This window comes from Pelecanus crispus, chromosome 4, assembly GCF_030463565.1.
Source record: "Pelecanus crispus isolate bPelCri1 chromosome 4, bPelCri1.pri, whole genome shotgun sequence".
Lineage (NCBI taxonomy): Eukaryota > Metazoa > Chordata > Aves > Pelecaniformes > Pelecanidae > Pelecanus > Pelecanus crispus.
Window position 1 is genome coordinate 49154941 of NC_134646.1, and position 19239 is coordinate 49174179.

A 19239-nucleotide genomic window follows, 5' to 3' on the forward strand; every position below is an offset into this window, starting at 1 on the left:
TTTGAATTTGCCAGTGCAAAAAGCACTTGATAATGTACCACATTTTTTTCAGGGTAGGTTGTAAACAAAACCTTGCTAATACTATTGTGATCATATGTGTCAAATAAAACCTTTTCCACCCTCCAAGAATAATAGTTTAATAGTCTTTAGAGCCATATAATTTTGTCCAGAGCTATTAGTGGCACTTTATGTCATATAGTCATCAAATGCATTTCTATGAAAGAGAAAAGAATAAATATTTCATGGCTACAGCTTTTGAAGAACACTCTGTCTTTCAATCTAGGGCCAGTCTTTCAACATATATGCCAATCAGAAGTCTTTAGCAGATGCAAAATGCATCTTGTCTCCTTGTCAGTGAAGAATGTAAAGATCGCAGGATGTATCTGAAATATTCATCACATAGGCAAAAATCTGAAGCATTGTAAGGAATTGCTGAGCCCTGCAATCAGTACTTACCCATTTGTTCTTACCTCCTCATCATTGGCCCCAAAATAGTGAAGAATGTGGCTAGTCACAATATTTTGGTTACATACTATATCTTGACAATCAGTGATAGTCTTTAACACTGTGATCTTACACCTTTTATCTTAATACTTCCTTTGCTTTGGATGTGATATTCCGATACCTCTGAGTGAAATCCTGCGTACAGCATCTTCTAGTTTTAAGCTTTTAAAGTTATTTCCACCCATAATTAATTTTTGCTAAATAACTGTCTGCTTCCAGTATGTCTCTGGAAGAAGACTATTGCTGATATCTACTGTATTCCAGTCTTCATTCATGGGCTAAAGTAGGATTGCTGCAAACTGTGAGAAGTCTCTTCCTGTTATTCCAGCTCTCAGCTAAATCCAAGGCTGATATAATCAACTGTAACTCCAGTGTAGTTGCATCTAGTCAAATCAAATCTACTTTTGGCCTGTTACCATGTGAGAGGGTTTATGTGCACCATGCCCTTTGAATGAACCTGCAACCTTCTGTTGCAATCTGGGCTAGCCACTCTGTCACTGGGCACTGCTGGAAGCTATTAAATCTTGTGTTGCTTTATCTCAGTTAAATGTGGTTAAGTGAAAGGACATTATTTTAACTGGCTGCTGTGTCAATGGAATTTCGTAAAGCACTAGCTCACAGCATTTGGGCTCTAACACCGTGCTCTGAAAAGTTGGGAAAATTGAAGCTTTAGAAAGAATTAAACCTTTGATTAAATGCATTTGTTTTTCAAAAAGAAAATAAAGGTTGAATTCTCTTTCCATACTCCAAGTTCTACACTTTAAATGGTATTTTTAATGTCTTTTTTTAGGTCTATTCACATTCTTTAGAATATGAAATTTCTTCATAGAGGTGAAAGCAATGCATTTTTAACAAAAACATCATTCATTCCATTATATTAGTGATTTATCATTACTAATACAACGGTGTAGAAACATGGGAAATTGGAAATAAATGTAGAAAGAATGCTGAAACATGTTTGTTTAATGAAAACTACCCATGAAAAATGAACCACTGAGATCACAGGTATGGGAAAATTATATACATTTGGAAAATGTGATACATTCCAATTTCTAAATCTACATTTTCCTAAATGCAGATTTATCAGCTGAAGTCAGTAAAGCTTTTCACATTTTTCTAGCACCTAAAAGCAAGAAAACATGGAGGTACAAATGTGTTTCATGAGCATGGCAAAGGCAGGTCTTAAGCTTGTTTTGTGGTATATCTGTTTGTCTGCAGGTAACATGAGAACCTGCAAATACTGTGCCTGATCATTTCTAAACTTTCTGGGAGCATTCTTAGCGCTAGTGATTATTATTTAATTTCATTGAGAATTGGAAGATCTAAAATGCTTGATTAAAAAGGACTATGCAGTGATGCAGGTGGGAGGAAGAAAAGGTATTTTCTTCATGAAAGATAGGAACTTTGCCAGCTGGGAAAGAAGGGACTTGAAAAACAGTAAGGAGAAATAATTGCCTGGGAAGGTGTGGTACAGCCATATCCTTGACATTCTTGATAGATATCTTCATAGTTGACCTCCAATACTGCAAACTCCATAATCTTCCTGCACAGTCTGATCCTAATCCTTTCCAATAGAATTTCTTTTTTCCTGATGCCCGAACAAAATCTTTCTTACTGCCATTTAACTGCATTATCTCTGGTTGTATTCATCATACGATATGAAGAATAGGGTTTCTTTTCTCCTGTTTGCAACAGCCCTTTTTGTTTATAAAACCCCTCTTCAACCCTCTTCAGCCTCCCCCCACCCCCTGCTTTCTTTTTGGCTAAACAACCCCAATCTTTTCAATCTTTTCTCATAGATCATATTTTCTAGATCAGTCTTTGTATTCTGAAATATTTCCGATCAGATCCCTTTTTTGGTGTACAGCACTCAAAACTGAACAAACAATCTTGCTTGAGCGCCGGCACTGGATTTGGAAAGAACATAAGGAAAATGCCCATTATCTTGTCAGTTGTACTGTTGTTCATATATCCCAGTTCTGTCATTTGCCTTTTTCACAGTGTAAAGTTGTTGGTATATTCGTTGCTAACTCATAACTTTCCACTTTAGCCCTGAGATCCTTTTCTGAATAACTATTACCCAATTAATTGATCCCCTTCCATACTTGTGCAGTTGGGTATAACTGCCTGTCTGTAATACTTTTCACCTGTCCCTATTGCAAAGTCATCCTTTCTTTTCCAGACCACTCTTCTGTAAGAAACATAACCAAATTTTAATTCCGCTCCCCAAGATATTTACAGCCTCTCTAGCTTTGTGGTGTCTGCAAATTTAGCAAGCACACCTTCTTTTCCATTATTGAACAGTGTTGGACTTAGGATAGAGAGACTGAAACTAAGCAGACCAGACTATTTTTTTTTCCCTTTTAAAAATAGCAATCCATTTGCTCTTTTTCAGTCCTCCAGCATCTCATCTGTCCTCCATAATTTTTCAAAGACCACTAAGCCTTCTGAGTCTGTTTTAGTCAGCTAAGTCCCCTAAGATGAATGAAGTTTATCAGCACAGATGATCTGAGAATATCTATGTTATTTAAGCACTATATAACCTTTCCTCATCCTATTACAGAGTGAGATCTTATCCTTTTTTGCTGGTACTAATTATGTCTGCTTGCAGTTGATCTTTTCGTGAAGACTAATGCAAAAGAGGTATTAAATTGTTTTTACTATGTTAGGAGTCTATAGATTACCCTCTTTGTTGATTAGCAAACCAACATTTTCTTTGGTTTTCCTTTACATAAATGTAAATTGCTAATAAGCAATTTGCCAGACTAAGCAAGCGCTGTCAATCTGTACACAAACACAGAACAGGAAGAGATCTTCTGAGTTACCAGTTCCAGGCAACTGTAGGCAATGGCATCTTATAGTCATTTCACGTAGTCATCCAGGTGGTATCTGAAAGTCATTAGATTACTTGCTCCCACTCTTCTTGCTGAAAAGTTGTTTCAAAGTCTGTTGACTCTGATAGTCAGAACCTTCTTCTAAGTTTCAGTCACAGTTTTCTCCTGACTGTGTCATACTGGTGGCTCATAACTGCCCTGTGCTTGATTCAGTCATCCAGAATTTCCTTTTCTGAGGCTGCCAGGTTATGGCAGAAATTTTTTTCCTATCACATAAGTAAATTAACCCAGGACTTTTGTTTTAAAGGCACTCTCCTCTGCAGTATTAAAAGTGAATATTCAACAGCCATTGTATTAGAAGTTTAACTTTTAACAGTAGATCAATTATTAATTAATGAAATAACACAACATTTTGAACTAACTTGGTTTTTATTCATGTTGATTTCAGAAATACAGATCTCCTTTATACAGTCTGTTGTGGGCCAAATTCTTAGCTGGCTTTCCTCAGTGGTATGCCTCTTAAAAAATCATGATTTACACTCATTTTTAATCTAATCTTAAGAGCGTGTTGGCTAAAAAATACAATTACTTCTAATGGAGGATGTTCAGACCTAGTTTATTGACATAGGAGTTCATACTCTTAACAGACACTGGAGGTGAAGATCAGCACTGAGAAGAAGCCTACTACTGGTAACAGAGCACTTGCAATTGTAACAAGAGCTTCGTAGTTTCACAAATTAGTAGACTTGCAGCTCAGTAAAGAACAGAAGAGAGCACTTTTACAAAGATATTTCAAAAGCTATGCTTCATTCATAGAAAATAAGGTCCAGGCTGGCATGCAGGGTTTAAAGCCCCATACTGTTTCATAGCAAAGAAATGGCTAAATGATACTATTATCTGCAGTAAAATTAGATTGACCTGTGTTACCAATTTGTTGGCTGCTGGGATGAAACAGCATTGTTTGTTGTAATATTTTCTTTTAACAGCTAAGAAGTCATTGCAAAATAGTATTCTTTCCCAAGATATGGGTTGTTACAAATTGGAATGCAGTAACACATGTGCAGGTATAGAAATAACAATGCTCTGGAAGGATGTTTTTCTGAGATATTGTGAGAACTGTGCAATTACGCACATACTAAATGTTCATTTACTTCCACGTTCTCAGCTCTTTCTGCCCTTTGACTCTGCTGTGGCTTAGGAAGGCGTCCCTCCAGCCTCCTTCCCCCGCTCTGTTCAGATACACTAGTCTGCAGGGGAGGGGCAGAATCCTGCCTTGAACTAGACAGATGCCTGCCATGGGGATAGCAAAGAGCTTCCAGGCAGGGTCGTAAGAGGCCCTGGGGAGCTCTGGGAGATGCCTTCAGTGACCTTTTTTTCCTGTTCCAGAGCTGGCAAGTTACGTTACCTTCTGAGGAGGGAAGGCCAAAGCCGAGCTTTGCTTTTCTGTTTAGGCAGCAGAAAAGCAAAAGAAATGAAATTGCAGCTGACTCTTAAGAATGCAGGGAAACCTCCTTTACTATATTTCATCATTATATCTGCAAGTGGAACCATAAATCTAACTGAAGTAATTCCAGATAAAAGCAAAATTAAAAGACGGATTTGAAAATCTAGAGAGTGCTCCTACTTCTCATTTTTTAAATCAGATGGTCTAGAGTTCCATTCAGCTTCAGCTCAGTGCATGTGCACAGTGCCAATAAAATTTCAAGTGATAATTTGTAAAAGCCAGTTGCTATAAAAGAAATACTGCGCATGAATGAACAATGTTTATAAAACTGTAGCAACTCAGCCAAGTCAAAACAGATTTACAGTACAGAAAGTCAGGAGTGTTTCTAACTTATGTGCCAAATTATGGATTTTTTAATTTTATTTTTTAGTCTTTCTAGGTGGAAATCTAACTCCCTTCAATTCACTGTTAGAAGGTAGGACATAACTGGAATTTTTAAGATCTAGCAATCTTTTGGTTTCTTCCTGAGATTTTGAGGAAATGGTTGTCTCAGGTAAACAGAGTAACAGAGAAAGACAAAGGTTAGAAGCTTGAGTGCGATATGCTTCTCACCTTAGTCTGAAAATAGACTGTAATGACAAACAAGCAAATGTGACAATTAACTAATTGTAATATCGATAGCAAATGGGCCACCTCCAATTCTATCTATCCAATAACACTAATTGCAAATGACTGTTTAAAATTTCTCTTTGTGTGAAAGTGTTTCATTCCTAAAGCTGCTGTTTTCAGAAGGTACTATCTAATTTTTTAATTATTTAGTTTTGTCATTAGTCAAATAGGTTCAAAAATACTTCTCAGTTCTGAATATTAGTCAAACAATTAAATCGAATAGAAATATAAAGGGTATTTGTAAATTAATAAATTGTTAATATCTTACATTTATGAATTTTTCATTTACTGATTATTATGATGCCAAAAAAATAATACTTTGCAAGAAACTTTAAATCCTTTTAAAATTGCTTATAAAGAGATACATTTATGTTTGCAGAAGTACAGATCTAAGCAAGTAATTTGAGGGAACATTTACTTAAGTTGCAAATTCTGAGTTTAATCATAAGAAAATGTGGACCTTTCATAATTTGTTTCTTAGTTAAAAACATTGGGTAATTAAATGTTTCATTTGATAAATACAAGGTAGGGGAAGAGGGTTGGTAAAACATTTTAGACTGACTTGCTAGTCAGAGCTGTGTAAGTTAACTGGAGAAGGTGATGGTATTTCTGGTCAGGTATTTCTGAGGCAATCTTTTACTTACAAGCAAAGTGATCCAGAATACAATGGATTAAACTTAAAGAAGCTACTTCTTCTTTCCCAGCTCCAAGCCTTTTTCAGACATTCTTCAACCCAAAAGCCTTTTCTGTATTTTTCTAAAAATCACTCTATTTTTACTTCTACCAGTTGCAGGCACCAGGGTGGTTAAAGTCCCCCATGAGGACCAGGGTCTGTGAAAATGAGCGAGGCTTCTTCCACTTGTTTGAAGAAGGCCTTATCTCCTTCCTCTTTGTCACTTAGAGGGCCACTCCCCCTCCTCACCTTCCCATCCTGCCCTTCCCAAACAGCCGGCATCCCTCTACTGCAGCGCTCCAGTCATGTGAGCCATCCCACCATCTCTCTGTGATCCCAATGAGGTCAGAGCCCTGTAGCTGCACACTGACATCTGACTCCTGTTTGTTCCCCATGCTGCATGCATCACTGTACGAGCAGTACAGACCAGCATAACACACACCCAAGTGTGCCGATTCCCCAGAACAGGCTTGAGAGGTTTCCCCATAAAGCTGTTCTGCATGCACTTCTTTCTCTACTCATTGTTTGTTGCTGGTTCAGCCAGGTATAAAAACTTCAATGAAGGCAGGCAATTATCCTTAATTTATGCTACTACTCATAGCTGTATCTGTCCTCACCTGTCTTTTTTCCAAGTTGCATATTTGAGAGTAAGTATCCAAATTCATCCTGAAACATTTCCATCTAAATGCTCTGTTTTATTCTATTTAAGCCAAAATTACCTCCAGACATAGGTCTTTCTCACCTCAGCTAAATTCTGCTAACTCATGCTATATTAAAGTTCTGAAAGTAAGTAACAGTAGAACTCCCTTTGAGTGGGTAAGTGTACATTCCAAACTGAAAATTCACACTACACCCTTAACGATTTTCCAAATGTGGGAGGATACAGTGTCATTAATGTATGTAAAGAAGAGCTCCTACCACAGTAGGAGGAGGTTCCGTATGTTCCACAGCCATCACCCAGCAGATGCTACTTTAATGTACAAATTCCCAAGCGTTGCAGGAGAGCATTCTCCTGACACCAGCACTCTGCCCTGACCCTCTTTCTTCTGCTCTCACAGAATTCAAGGCTCCCACTGCTTTTATCCTTCACAGTCCAACACAGACCATCGTCTGGTTCAACTTTCTGAAATCTAGTTCCACAGGAAAGAAGCATCCACTACCCATATTCTGGACATAGATCCTACAGTTAGCTAGCAAAAAGTAACAGTTTGAACTAGGAAGGCTATATTTAATTTTGTTTGTTTTGCTTGTAATTGGAACAAGATCTAAACAGCATTAATTTCTCATGTATGGCTGCCAGGCACTGCTGGAGGGAACACACCTAGTTTAGTATTTGGTATGGCTGATTGAAGAGCAATCTGCTCTGTTAGAGATTAGTCAGCAAAATGCCAAGGCCCAAGCATGGCAGAACATGAGCTGCAGGGGTAGATGTGGCTTCAGGGATGAACAGAGTACAAAGGACCACAGTATTTAAGTCTGACAAAACTTCTTCATCTTTGAGCTAAGCCTATTTTCCAAGCTTTACATGTAATAAACCATATATTAATTACCTCTGTTATTCTGCTCTGGCAATCCAGGTAAAGCAGTAAGTGTTTCATGACAATTTTAGCTATCTTCATCCTTATATTTTTGAGTTCATGACTTCTTGGTTTTAATACTGTTAATACAAGAACTGAAGGCCTCATCAGGAAGGATCTGCTTCCTGTAACCCAGAAGGGAGCTATTAGAAGAAGCAATGTCCTTGGACAATTTCTGAATTAAAAAAAACCCCAAACCATCAGCATGGAAACTTTAGTTGAAAGAACATCTGTTCTCAAGGACTTCCTCAGTCATGCTGTTTCCCTTGCAAAGTAAGCTGGTGTATTCTGACTCCCTAGGTTGTGGTGCTGCAACATTAGGAAAACCCTTTGTGGTGGGCATCTGTTCCATTGTAGTTTGTGCACCTGAAAGATATTCTAAACTCCAGATAGGAAATCATCAAGTAATTATTCCTTTAAAATTTGTCCAGGAATTAATTAATTTAATATAGTTGTCACTAGCTTTTTTTGTTATTATAACTTGCTCCCAGCAATTCTGGCCATGAGATATGTTAACATTTATATTGCTAACTAAGAAGTATTTACTATTTGGAAAATAGTGAAGAAGTTGGTTTTATTCAGATTTACTGTAAGGAGTTAAAACCAGTATGTTTTTCAAACTGTAATGATTACCATAGTTTATTCACCAAGTGTAAAGTACTTACGATTGAATCTAAGCACAAAATATATTATTAATTATTAAATACAAGATTTAAAAATGCCTGGGAAATTGTGGTGGGTTTAGAATATTTGGGGTATAAACATAACTGGGGAAAAAAATTTTGTTGCTACAAAATATGGAATTAAAGTGCAGTCCCATTGCCTGCTACAATATGCTGCAGGAGTTCCCTACAGCATTTCCTTCCTATGGTTATTGCTTTAGGCTCACCCTTCCCACGAAGATCTGAGAGCAGTGAGGTTTCAAATAAAAATAAAAATGAATTCCCTGCTTTTAATTGGTAAACTTATGTCAACACAACATGAAAAGGAATTAGTAAGTAGTCCAAAATGCTCTATGATACTTACTTTATTCAATTACATATTTTGCATAGCTGGTGTCTTTTGTTAAGTTAGGAATATGTACAGCAGATTAATTAACCCGACTAAGGTTCATATGTTATGCATGCCAGTTTCATAAACTGAGTTTCACAGGTTTTAAATTAACATATGTTCTGCACAGTGTGTTTTAATGTGTACAGTCTACTGTGACAATCCATATGCAGCTTCTATGTCAAAAAATACAAGGTAAACCATATTAGCATTCATATTGTTCTAGGAAGTTTATTATTTTCCATTCTTGCTTCATTCACCAAGACACTCCTGTTCTGTTGTATTGCAGGGGCCTTTTTGTTTTGTTTTTTGTTTCATATTTGACATTCCTCTCAGGAACTGATTTATGCTGAATGTGTTTTTCAATGATAGAGAGATTGCTCCCTTGAGCCAACACAAATGAAATCTGAAAACTAGGAATATATGGAAGAACTATCCAAAAGTACTTTGACTGGTCAGCATGCTGAATATTCTTCACATACCTTACCATTCTCTTACAGTCTGCTGCAATAAACTGGGCTTGAATGGTTTATAGTTAGTCTGTAGTTTTTCTGCTGCCTACCAACAGCAGTGCATGAAGTTCTATATTATTTCATGTTGTAGGCATAATGCAACATGACACAGCCTAATGTTAGGCACGCAGTAATAACAAGCTACTGCAATACGGGTAGGGAAACCTCCTACATGGATATAATCAGATGCAAGCTTACTCTGCTGAGCCTTAAACTGACAGGATGCGAGCCAACTATAGTCAGGAAACCACATAAATGGCTTAGTATGGAGATTTCAGCAGCAGTTCAGGGGCTGCAAATCAGAACCAGCTTTTGTCCCATTGGGACTGGGGTCAGGCAAATCAAAGTTAGCTCTGTAAACATGTTGCTGTCATTACTGTGTCTAAATGTAGTTATTTTCATTACTTGCATGCAGTCCACTGGTTTTTTTCATGTTTACCTATTTTCTTATTCCATAGTTTAAATCAGATACCTGATTAAAATACTTATGTACAACTTTATATTGATTTCACTGTAACTTTGTATTTTAAAGTCTATGAAGCCTTGTAAATTACTTTCTGTAAAATGAATGCAAAACTGTGAACTTCTTGCCAACACCGTCATAATGTTAGCTTTTTCTTTGTATCGTCTCTAGCACAGTAAGGAATCAAAAAAATGAGTAATATGCCAAGTGACATCCTCCATAAATACATTCTGAATATTCAGATTAAGAAATATGTCTTTCAAAGTTACAGTATGAACAAAATTTTAACCACTTTCCCATGTGTGTTTTTCTTCTATTTTTTATATGTTGGTCTACAATTGTAATAGAAATAAGAGAATTTGGAACTATTTCTATAGAAGTGCTTGAGAAGAGCTGTGCAGGCTAACATATTACCCTCTCATGTGACAGGATAGTGAATATGACTTTCTGAAATCCCATTTTGTTCATCTGCAGGGTACATTAGTGGAATTTTCCTTATAGTAAAATGTCATGTTAGCAATTCTTGCTGGCTGTTTACTACTTTTAATTCCTCTCACTTCCCTCTCTGCCAACTATTTCAGAGGAGATCAAACCAACATGTCCTTGTGGCCCTAATACCTTCTCCTCTACCTCTCCTTCACTCCTTCACCTGTATCAAAGGCTCTCTTTTATCCTTTAAAGGCTCCACTTGTCCCAGTAATTTCAGGTACTGTTGCCATCTAACATTGCTTAGACCCAGCTGTACCTTTTCCTCTCTCTTCAGTTTCTTTCTCTTTCTTTCCCGCACATTATAATAATGGTCTCAGCAAAAGCAAAGTAAAAGCTCAGCTACTTTTGTCAGGGTCTTCTGTCTCACACAATGTCGTTTTGACTCTTCCCTTTACACTCCTACCTTTTGTCAGTGCCTCACTCAATAGTCTATTCTTCACCCTTCTTTCACAGGAGCCAAAGATTGTACATTTTTCCCCTCTTTTTATTTGCCCCACTCTGTTTCACTGCCAGACATTCACAAACCTTACACTTCCATTCATTTGATTTTGGCTAATTCTGCATTTTCCTGCCCTATTTTTCTATCATCCTTAAACTGCCAAAAGCCCAACTCTTCTTCTTTGATCCAGTCATTCATTCTCTGCCTCCAAAGATGTAAACACCGCTCTAATATACTTGCCACTCACTCAGGTTTATAATCTGGCTCTCAGCCGTAGCTCTGCCCTCACTTTGAGATGAGAGTCCTGAACAGATTGCAGTCTTTCAGGGACAAAGTCTTCCATTAATGGACAGATGATAAATAAGCGAGAGAGTTACACATTACCAACTGGCAGGTGATAAACCCATCAAAAATAAGCAAACAAGATTTGCAAAGGCAGCTCTTTCCAGTTCCCAGCTGCTGCCGAGTTCCTCACTCAGTGGTAGTCCGTCACCCTTGCTGATTGCTGGGACATTGTCTCCATGTGTGACAGAGATTCCTGCAAAAAACTTGGTCCATCCCTTTTTCCTCCTTTTAACTACAGGCTGCAAGCTGACTAAGAGAATAATCCCTGTAGTTTTTCCTCCTTCTGTGTAGAAGTATGTAAGAAACTCCAGTTTATGATACTCTTCCACTCATTTCACAGAAAATCTAGAAGCCAGTTTTTGGTACCAAGTTCACTGGTTTATAATTAAATTAATTGAGTTAAAGCAAATTTAATTTAAGTGCAGCAAAGAACAAGCATAGATAAGAGAATTATGCTCATAGTTCCGTTTGCAGGTAGAGGCCAGTTGAATTCAGCAGGATCTTTGAAAGAGCATATAGTGTACTTTAATGTAGAAATTCTTTAATCCTGAATACTCATCTCATTTTTAACCTGCTCAGCTGTTTTAGAAAAGCTTGTTTTATACAGGTTTCTTTTCTTTTCCTAGTGTGTTGTTATATATGTATAGGTACGTATTCCGAGATTGTCAAGACAGTTGAAATAAAATACTAATTATGTTGGGACGCAGCTGCAGTATACATATAATAGACAGATAATTAATTTTTTTTTTCACCTATAGGAAACTCCCAGTGCAATAAAATGTCTGTAGACTAAACACATTTCTTCAGAAATCAAAAGGAAAATAAAAATCAATTCCATCCATTCAAACTGTGGCTTAGAGAGGCAATTCTGCAATTCTAAAAGCTCTTTTTAACACCATGGCTATCCTGGTTGTGTTGCTTAGATTCCCCACAATCATGCTCTCATTTATGGGCCTGACATGACTGATTTCACCAGAAAAGTTATCCATTATTGCATGGCAGGAGATAAACCCATCAAAAGGTGTAACAAACAAATAAGAACTTACTTGAAGAGTGGCATTATCCTACTTCTGTCAGGAAGCGTGAGCAAATAGCCAAGAGTTTATCGTATTTACGAAGAGGAAGACTATTTCGAAGTAGATTTTTTTCTTCTTCTTTTAAGGTCGTCTCTTTAATCTGGAGCTGCAGCAGTGGATTTGATTTTTTATAAATGGTAGGTTTTATCAGGAATATGGTAAAGCATTTTACCAAGTTATGTTCCTCACATCAGTGACATGAAACTAGAAGACTGGAAATTCTCTTCCCCTCTAGTTTCCAATAACACGTCAGTATTTGCAGTCACAAATAGATGGTGGCTTCACTCTTCTTGCCCCTCCCCTGCAAAATGACAGGTATATAAGCATATGTATATAACCATATATCAAGCACGCATGTACATTAGACAAACTATTTACTTTGTCTTCTTTTTTCAATGCATGTTTTATTGTATGTTCTAAACATTTTTGCCTATATATACTACAGGAGTAACTCAGTTTAAATGCACAGGGTAGTATCACATCTAGTAAATGCAAAGTTTCGGAAGTAACAGCTAAATAAAGATGTAGATAATTTTTAAGGTTTCTGTTTCTTACATTCACTTTAAAATACTCTGATAGTTTTTTATCCAGACAGTTTCAAAAAATGTTTTATTACCTGTTTAATATTTCCCCAAAGATTTTGTTTCTGTGTAAGTAAAGGGCTCAACACCCTCCCCACCCAAACAAAGCAAGTCTTCTTTACCACCAATTATGTTGTGCTTATCATAGAACAATTTTCTCATTCTGTACTTGGGATTCATGTACCTTGCCTCGTCCTAGTGACAAGCCTATCAATATATTTTGTTGTTAAGTCATTACAGTCCTGGTGCCTATTTTGGGTCACATTCTCATGTTCCTCATACGTTGGCTGTAAATGAGAGTTATTCAGGAGTACAATCAGCAGGATTTTCTGTCCCTACTTATAACTGGAGAACCAGATTAAGCCTGGGATTCAGGGCTCTAAGGGGCTCCCACTGTACTTGTAGCGTACATGTAGTTCTCTTCAAACTCCAGAATGAGTGGTGGTGTGGTAGTGTCTGATATTCAAGTCATTCTTTGTAGGCAAGATATAGGCTGAATGGCCTTCAGCTTAAGAACGTGGCTTTAGAAAGTGTATCTGCTTCTGCTACATGTCCTTTGCAGAATTTTGATCATTTTTGTTAATCATTGAGTCCCACTGTCTCTTCCCGTTTGTATAGATTTAAGTGTCCTGTGGGGGGAGGGAGTATATACATAAAGTTATAATTATATAAAATAATATTTATAGGTTCTTCTAAGATCTGCCAGCTGAGACAGGCAAAGTAAAAACAGTAACCAGAAAAGTGGAAACACCGTGTTTCTCTATCTGTGAAAAACTTGGTACAGAAGAGCACTACTTCTAGGATCTCTGTAATCAATGTTACATTTGTAGAAGCTTGCAGGTTTCTTACTAAAACAATTCAGGAGTCTCTACTGTTGGGGTATGAGTTAGAGTACGTTATATTTGAGGAGTCAGTAGTAAGAGATACAGATGTTGGTTGTGGGTCAACCTGTGCTAGTGGTTCAGGTAGCGGTTTCAGTGAAAGCTGTGTTCAGTTTGTGCAGGGAGGTGCTTGCTACCTGTTGGATCTCAGTTTGAGAAGATGTAGCCTTGCTGAACATTGATCACTGCACTGCACTGAAACTAGGAATATCGCCGCTTGCAGAAAATTACAAATAATGTGAACACTAAACATTTGCTCTATCTGAAACTCTCAGTTCTCAGCTGATGATATTTTTCTACATGAATGTGCTATCAGTATCTGACATAGGAAAATAGTAATTTCTGACCACATTTTCCTTCTGGATGGAGTAGGTGGTTCAATATCAACATCACTGAAACGTAATTGCTAGTGTAGTCTATTGAAACTAGTGAAAAAGGATGATATTTGCAGCTACTAACCATGCTGTTTCTCTCCCTCCCTTTCTCTCTCTGACTCATTCACAAAAAGATCAAATTTTCAGTGTTCCTATCTTGATACATTCTGTAAGAATTTAAATGTAATAAAATTGTAATTGCTGAATCCTTCACATGTTCATAAGAAACATATTTTAGAAGTTGAGTATACCTACAGCAGGGTTGCTGAAGAAAACTGAGTGTAATTTATTGCAAAGGGTCTGTATTTGCTGCCTCCACTCTACTTGTTTAGAAGTAGCACTTCTGTTCTGAAATGCCATGAAGAAATTTTACGACTTGATATATACCTGTATATACCTGTTATCTTACAAAACCAACTAAGATAATAAGTTACAAAACACCAAAGACTTGAAGAGATTGGATTAGTAAATCACCTCATTCACATAAAAATGTATTTCTCACTGGCTTCCAGAAGCCAGTAGATTATACTTCTATATAACATTTATATATTATATATATGTTTATATAGTATCTACAATGTTATAAATATAGAGAGAGCTATATATAATACTACATAATGTCTGGTGGGTTAGGAAGAAACGTATAGCTGTGAGGGACAGGTCTGATTAAATTCTGAAGCCATATGTTGGTACACAGAAATATAATGTTTACGGAGAAGTTAAACATTATCAGAACTGTAGTTTTGGTGCTCTTCATGGTGACTGTAATATGGATGAAAAAAATATGGTTAGAGAAGTTATAAAACAAGAAGGGAAAACTTTCCTGCAAAATTGCAATCTTTCTTTCAAGTTACTTGTGTAGGAGAGGTCTGGACAGCAACATGAAGTGTTTAATGACATGTGCTTGAACATCAAAAGCTTAAAAGAGTAATTGGAGTCCTTATGCAAAACTTTTAAGGTCCTTTTGCTTCCTGTCTCCCATCTTTCTATAGTCTTTATATCTCTCAGTGATCATGGTTTTACTCCACTCTTTGTTACATTGTGTGCCACAAGGACTTCAGATGATTCCTTATGCACTTGAAGTTTCAAACAGTATTTCGTTTTACAGAGAGAAAGAAAAGTGGGGAAAAATATAAACAAATATACATAAAGGTCATCATTATATTCTGTTTATTCAACAAGTAGAATGCATCTCAAAGTAGATTTTTCTATTTTCTAAATAATACCTTCTACATTAAAAACCCTAAAAAAAAAAAAAAAAAACAAAACCAACTAAAACCCTAGTTTTTCCCCCAGGAATAGCTATTGACTAATTTCACTATCTCTACATGCAGTTCTTATCAGGAAGGCAGGAGGTCATCAAGATGGAGAGGACTTCTTTTTTATGTAACTGAATATTTAACAGACACAGACAGACATGTATACATATACCATCTTTTTACAAAAGAAAAAAAAAGTCACATTTTAAAAGGGATGTAGTTAGCCTTAAATTCTGTTGCTGTCTGGATAATGTCTGATGAGGAGACAGTGCCTATCTATTCGATATTAAAAGTGAAGAGGTGAAAATAACTCTGCACCCGATCCCATCAGTTACCTGAAGATGAATAAGCTGCGAGACTGAGAACCCTTCCTGCAGTGCCATTCAATTTATAGCAATGGTAGGTTTTGGTGAAACAATAACAGGTTTTAGAAAGTCTACAGAAGTGTGACTTTGTTTGTTGACATCTTTTTATATTCAGTGAGGAATATTCATGTCTGAAGGTATGCATCACTGATTATTGTGTGAATGTGGTTATCTGCCTCACAGATACTCGCAGAAGCCAGGCAGTAATCCCGAGGAAACACCATTGTTTTTATTTCATTACCAATTTTTATTAAGTCTTGTAACCATCTTGTAACCAACTTTGTCCCCATAAGGACTTTCTGCCTTCTCAAAGAAAAACAATTTTGCATTACTTATACATATGAATGAAGCCCCTGGCCCTGAAGTCCTTTGTATGTGAATGGATTTCTGTACCCACATGCCCAGATTTATCCCACAGCTTCTGGATTCTGGCCAGAAATATTCCCCATTCACGAAGATGCTGAAGATACTCTTTAATAGTACGTGTCATAGATTTGGCATCATTTCTATTTTAGTATTCTGCAATTTCCAGTATAAAGCTTGGGATACATATACACATGCATACAGTGACATAAAGGCACTGCACACTGTATCCAGATCTTTTGAACCCCACAGATTGTAAATTAAATAATTTAATATTTGAATTTTAGACTGGGCGATATTTTCTTTGCTTAGGACAGCAGTTTGCTGATTAATGTTTTTAATTTTAAGCAATGTCTAATACACACAATAATAAAAGTGACTGTTCAGCTTATAATGAGTTAAGGATGTTTCTGAGAATACACAAGAGGTTTTTAAGAGACTTCCAAAGTTTATGTTTACAGAACAGAAGCCCACAAATTAACCCAGATACATTTTTCTCATCTTTTACTATGTTCACGTATCTCTGGCTTTAATAATCTCAACATTCCATTTATGAATAGTGCTTGCACTTTCAAGGCTGTATTCCAGTTAAAATAGTAAAATAACATTAAAAGAGTAAAATAGTATTTGCAATTGACTGCAGTGATAACTAGGAGGAAAGTAACACATACAGGATTATTAATGGTACAATTTCATGAAAGTTAATAACAAAAATAATATATACTGAAAGAATGAAAGTAACCCATACATACACACCACTTCTTTTTAACTCCTAGAACTTTGATGTATGTAGGTGGTGCTGCCCTTCATACACAGAACCCAAAGGTCCCCATTTGGACCTGGTTTACAACTTTCTCTATTGACCTGCTTTTCTGGCACTGGAGAAGAAGGGCTCCTTTTCGCCCTTTCGCGTTAGTCCCTAACTAATGTGGAGGATCTCTGTTCTGCGAGGTGGAACATGGCATTGTCCTCAGGTATTCATCCCAGCCTCTGTGTCTGTCCAATTCCAAGCGAGTGAGATGACTCTCCTGCAGTACAAGGAAGTGTCTTAAAACCAGTTGTCCAATAAAATTGTTCTGTGTAATACTGTTAGGTTTACAAAACCAGCTTTTCAGATGTTAGCCCTTTCTCAGCAGAGTTCACAGACAGTGTCAGGAAACAGTGGCCTGTGTCAGTGGAGATTGTACCTTGTGGAAGTACATCTATTAAATGTAGGGTGGACGGCAGCCTTGATCCCCATGCAGAGGTAAACATAAATAAACACCCACTGTGTTTTTTCTATTTTCCCCGGCTGACCTCCACTGTTGTAGCTGAGCTTTCCTCTTGTGATATTTGCCAGGTTATATAAAAAAGATGTGCCTCCTGGCTGAAATGATGAAACATAAAGCCTGTTCTCAGGCTGTGGAAGCCTGATGGATGTGAAACAGCTGGCGGTCTGCGGCTGGGCTCCAAAAGGAAGTCTGAGAGACGCAATTGGTGCTATGGTTAAAAGTAAAAGATGAATAAATTTTTCTGCTTTAGACTGATGTATAGAAATCTGCACAATGTAAATTTGCTGATTCAGATACTTCTAAGAGCATATATAGAGAGATGATTTATTGGAGTGGAACATTAGAATTGGGTATTTCCTAGTAAATCAAACTGGCATTTAGCATACAAAGGGGGCAATATATATATATAAAAAATACAGTATTTTTGCTTTTTAAATATCTGGCATCTGAGGTAGCCTGTGCTGCAAATAACTGAGGTATGCAGATCTTACCAGAAAAAAAGTACAAAGAAAGTTACTGGGAAAGAAATGGGAATGGAGGGTGAAACAGTTGATAGGAAGAGGACAGAGCGTGGAAGTCCCTGATGCAGCCAAGAAGTGGTGAGAGAGAATGAGGAAGAGCCACAAAAGAAAGCAGGGAAGTGCTGTCACTGACAATGGACAGCAGGCACAAAAGCCAAGCAAAGACAGCGTTGAGATGCCCGAGATACAAATAACACAGTACTGGCTGTTGGTTTATCTAACAACAGATACACAATTTTCCTTTGAGGCTGATTTCATAGAAGAAAGAAAGTGAGAGTGTGTTACCAAGGAATACACTAGAATGAAAAGCTTAGACTCCTTTAAGAGCAACTAAAATGATTCATGAAGTGAGGCAGAGGTAAGACTTCTTTTTCTCAGGGGAAGAAGTTGGTCAGACAACAAAAAGAGAGAGAGTAAAATATTAGTTGAGGAATCACCGATCATGGAAGAAATAAGGATAAAATTAAATCATTTAGATTAATTCTGAGAATATTTCAGAATATTCAGGTAGGAAACAGGCAGGCTAGAAATGCAGAATTCTTGGTAAATATATTTACCTCACTGGACAGAGAAGACTGTAAAAGAGAGACAGATTAGGTAAAATCAGGGTTCTGCTGAAGTCAGTGTCCAAAATCTTCAACAAAGCCAGGATTTCATTCAAAGGACACAAAAGCATTTAGAAGAATTTATTAGAAATCAGCAGATAGCATCCTAATGAGCTAATAAAAAGGAGAAAATGGTTTAGAAGTGTAGAGACATGAAAGAGAATAAACCTGAAGTAGAAACTTCAGAATACCGATCCCAAAGCTCAGAAGAGGTGCCTATTTTCCTGGTGTTATATAATTATGATTTAAGACCAATGAAACTGATAAATGGAGATTTACAATGATTCTTGTTTCACGTATATACAAAGCTGAATATGTGTTCAGTATATTCAGATAGGTTAGTTCTGCATGTGTGTATATATTTAGCAAATTTAAGTCAGGGCTGATATTTAAGTAGGCATTACAATAGACCTCAGTTAAAATCACTCATGCCTCAGAGCTTAAAGAAATCAGTTATGTACAGATTTAGAATACAGTTGCAGAAATAATCTTTTTCAGAATATTCTAAAAAGTAGAACTGTACTATCCTTTAGATATATTATACTTGCTATTTTTGTTTACTCAGCATAAATTAGCTGGTAAAATGTCGAATACATTTAATCTCTAAAAGTCTCCTAATCTGCAGATACGCTTAAGGACCTGGGGACCCTACATGGAATATATATGAAGTGCACATATCTGTCTGACATCATGACCTGCAAAATCCCTTTTTGGCCAAGTTGAATCCTGCAGAAATTTCAGCTCTCTAGAATTTTCTGGTTTCGTTTCGGATTTATTCATAATAATCTCACCCTTTCAGGTGTGAGAAGCTTAACAATCTTCAAATTTCTTCGTTCTCCCTAATCTCTTGAAAAGTTTCATCGAGTAGGTAAACTCAGACCTCAAGATGCAGATGCAGCCACATCTTTCATTCAGCGAAGTACTTCCATGACTTGCATACCAGT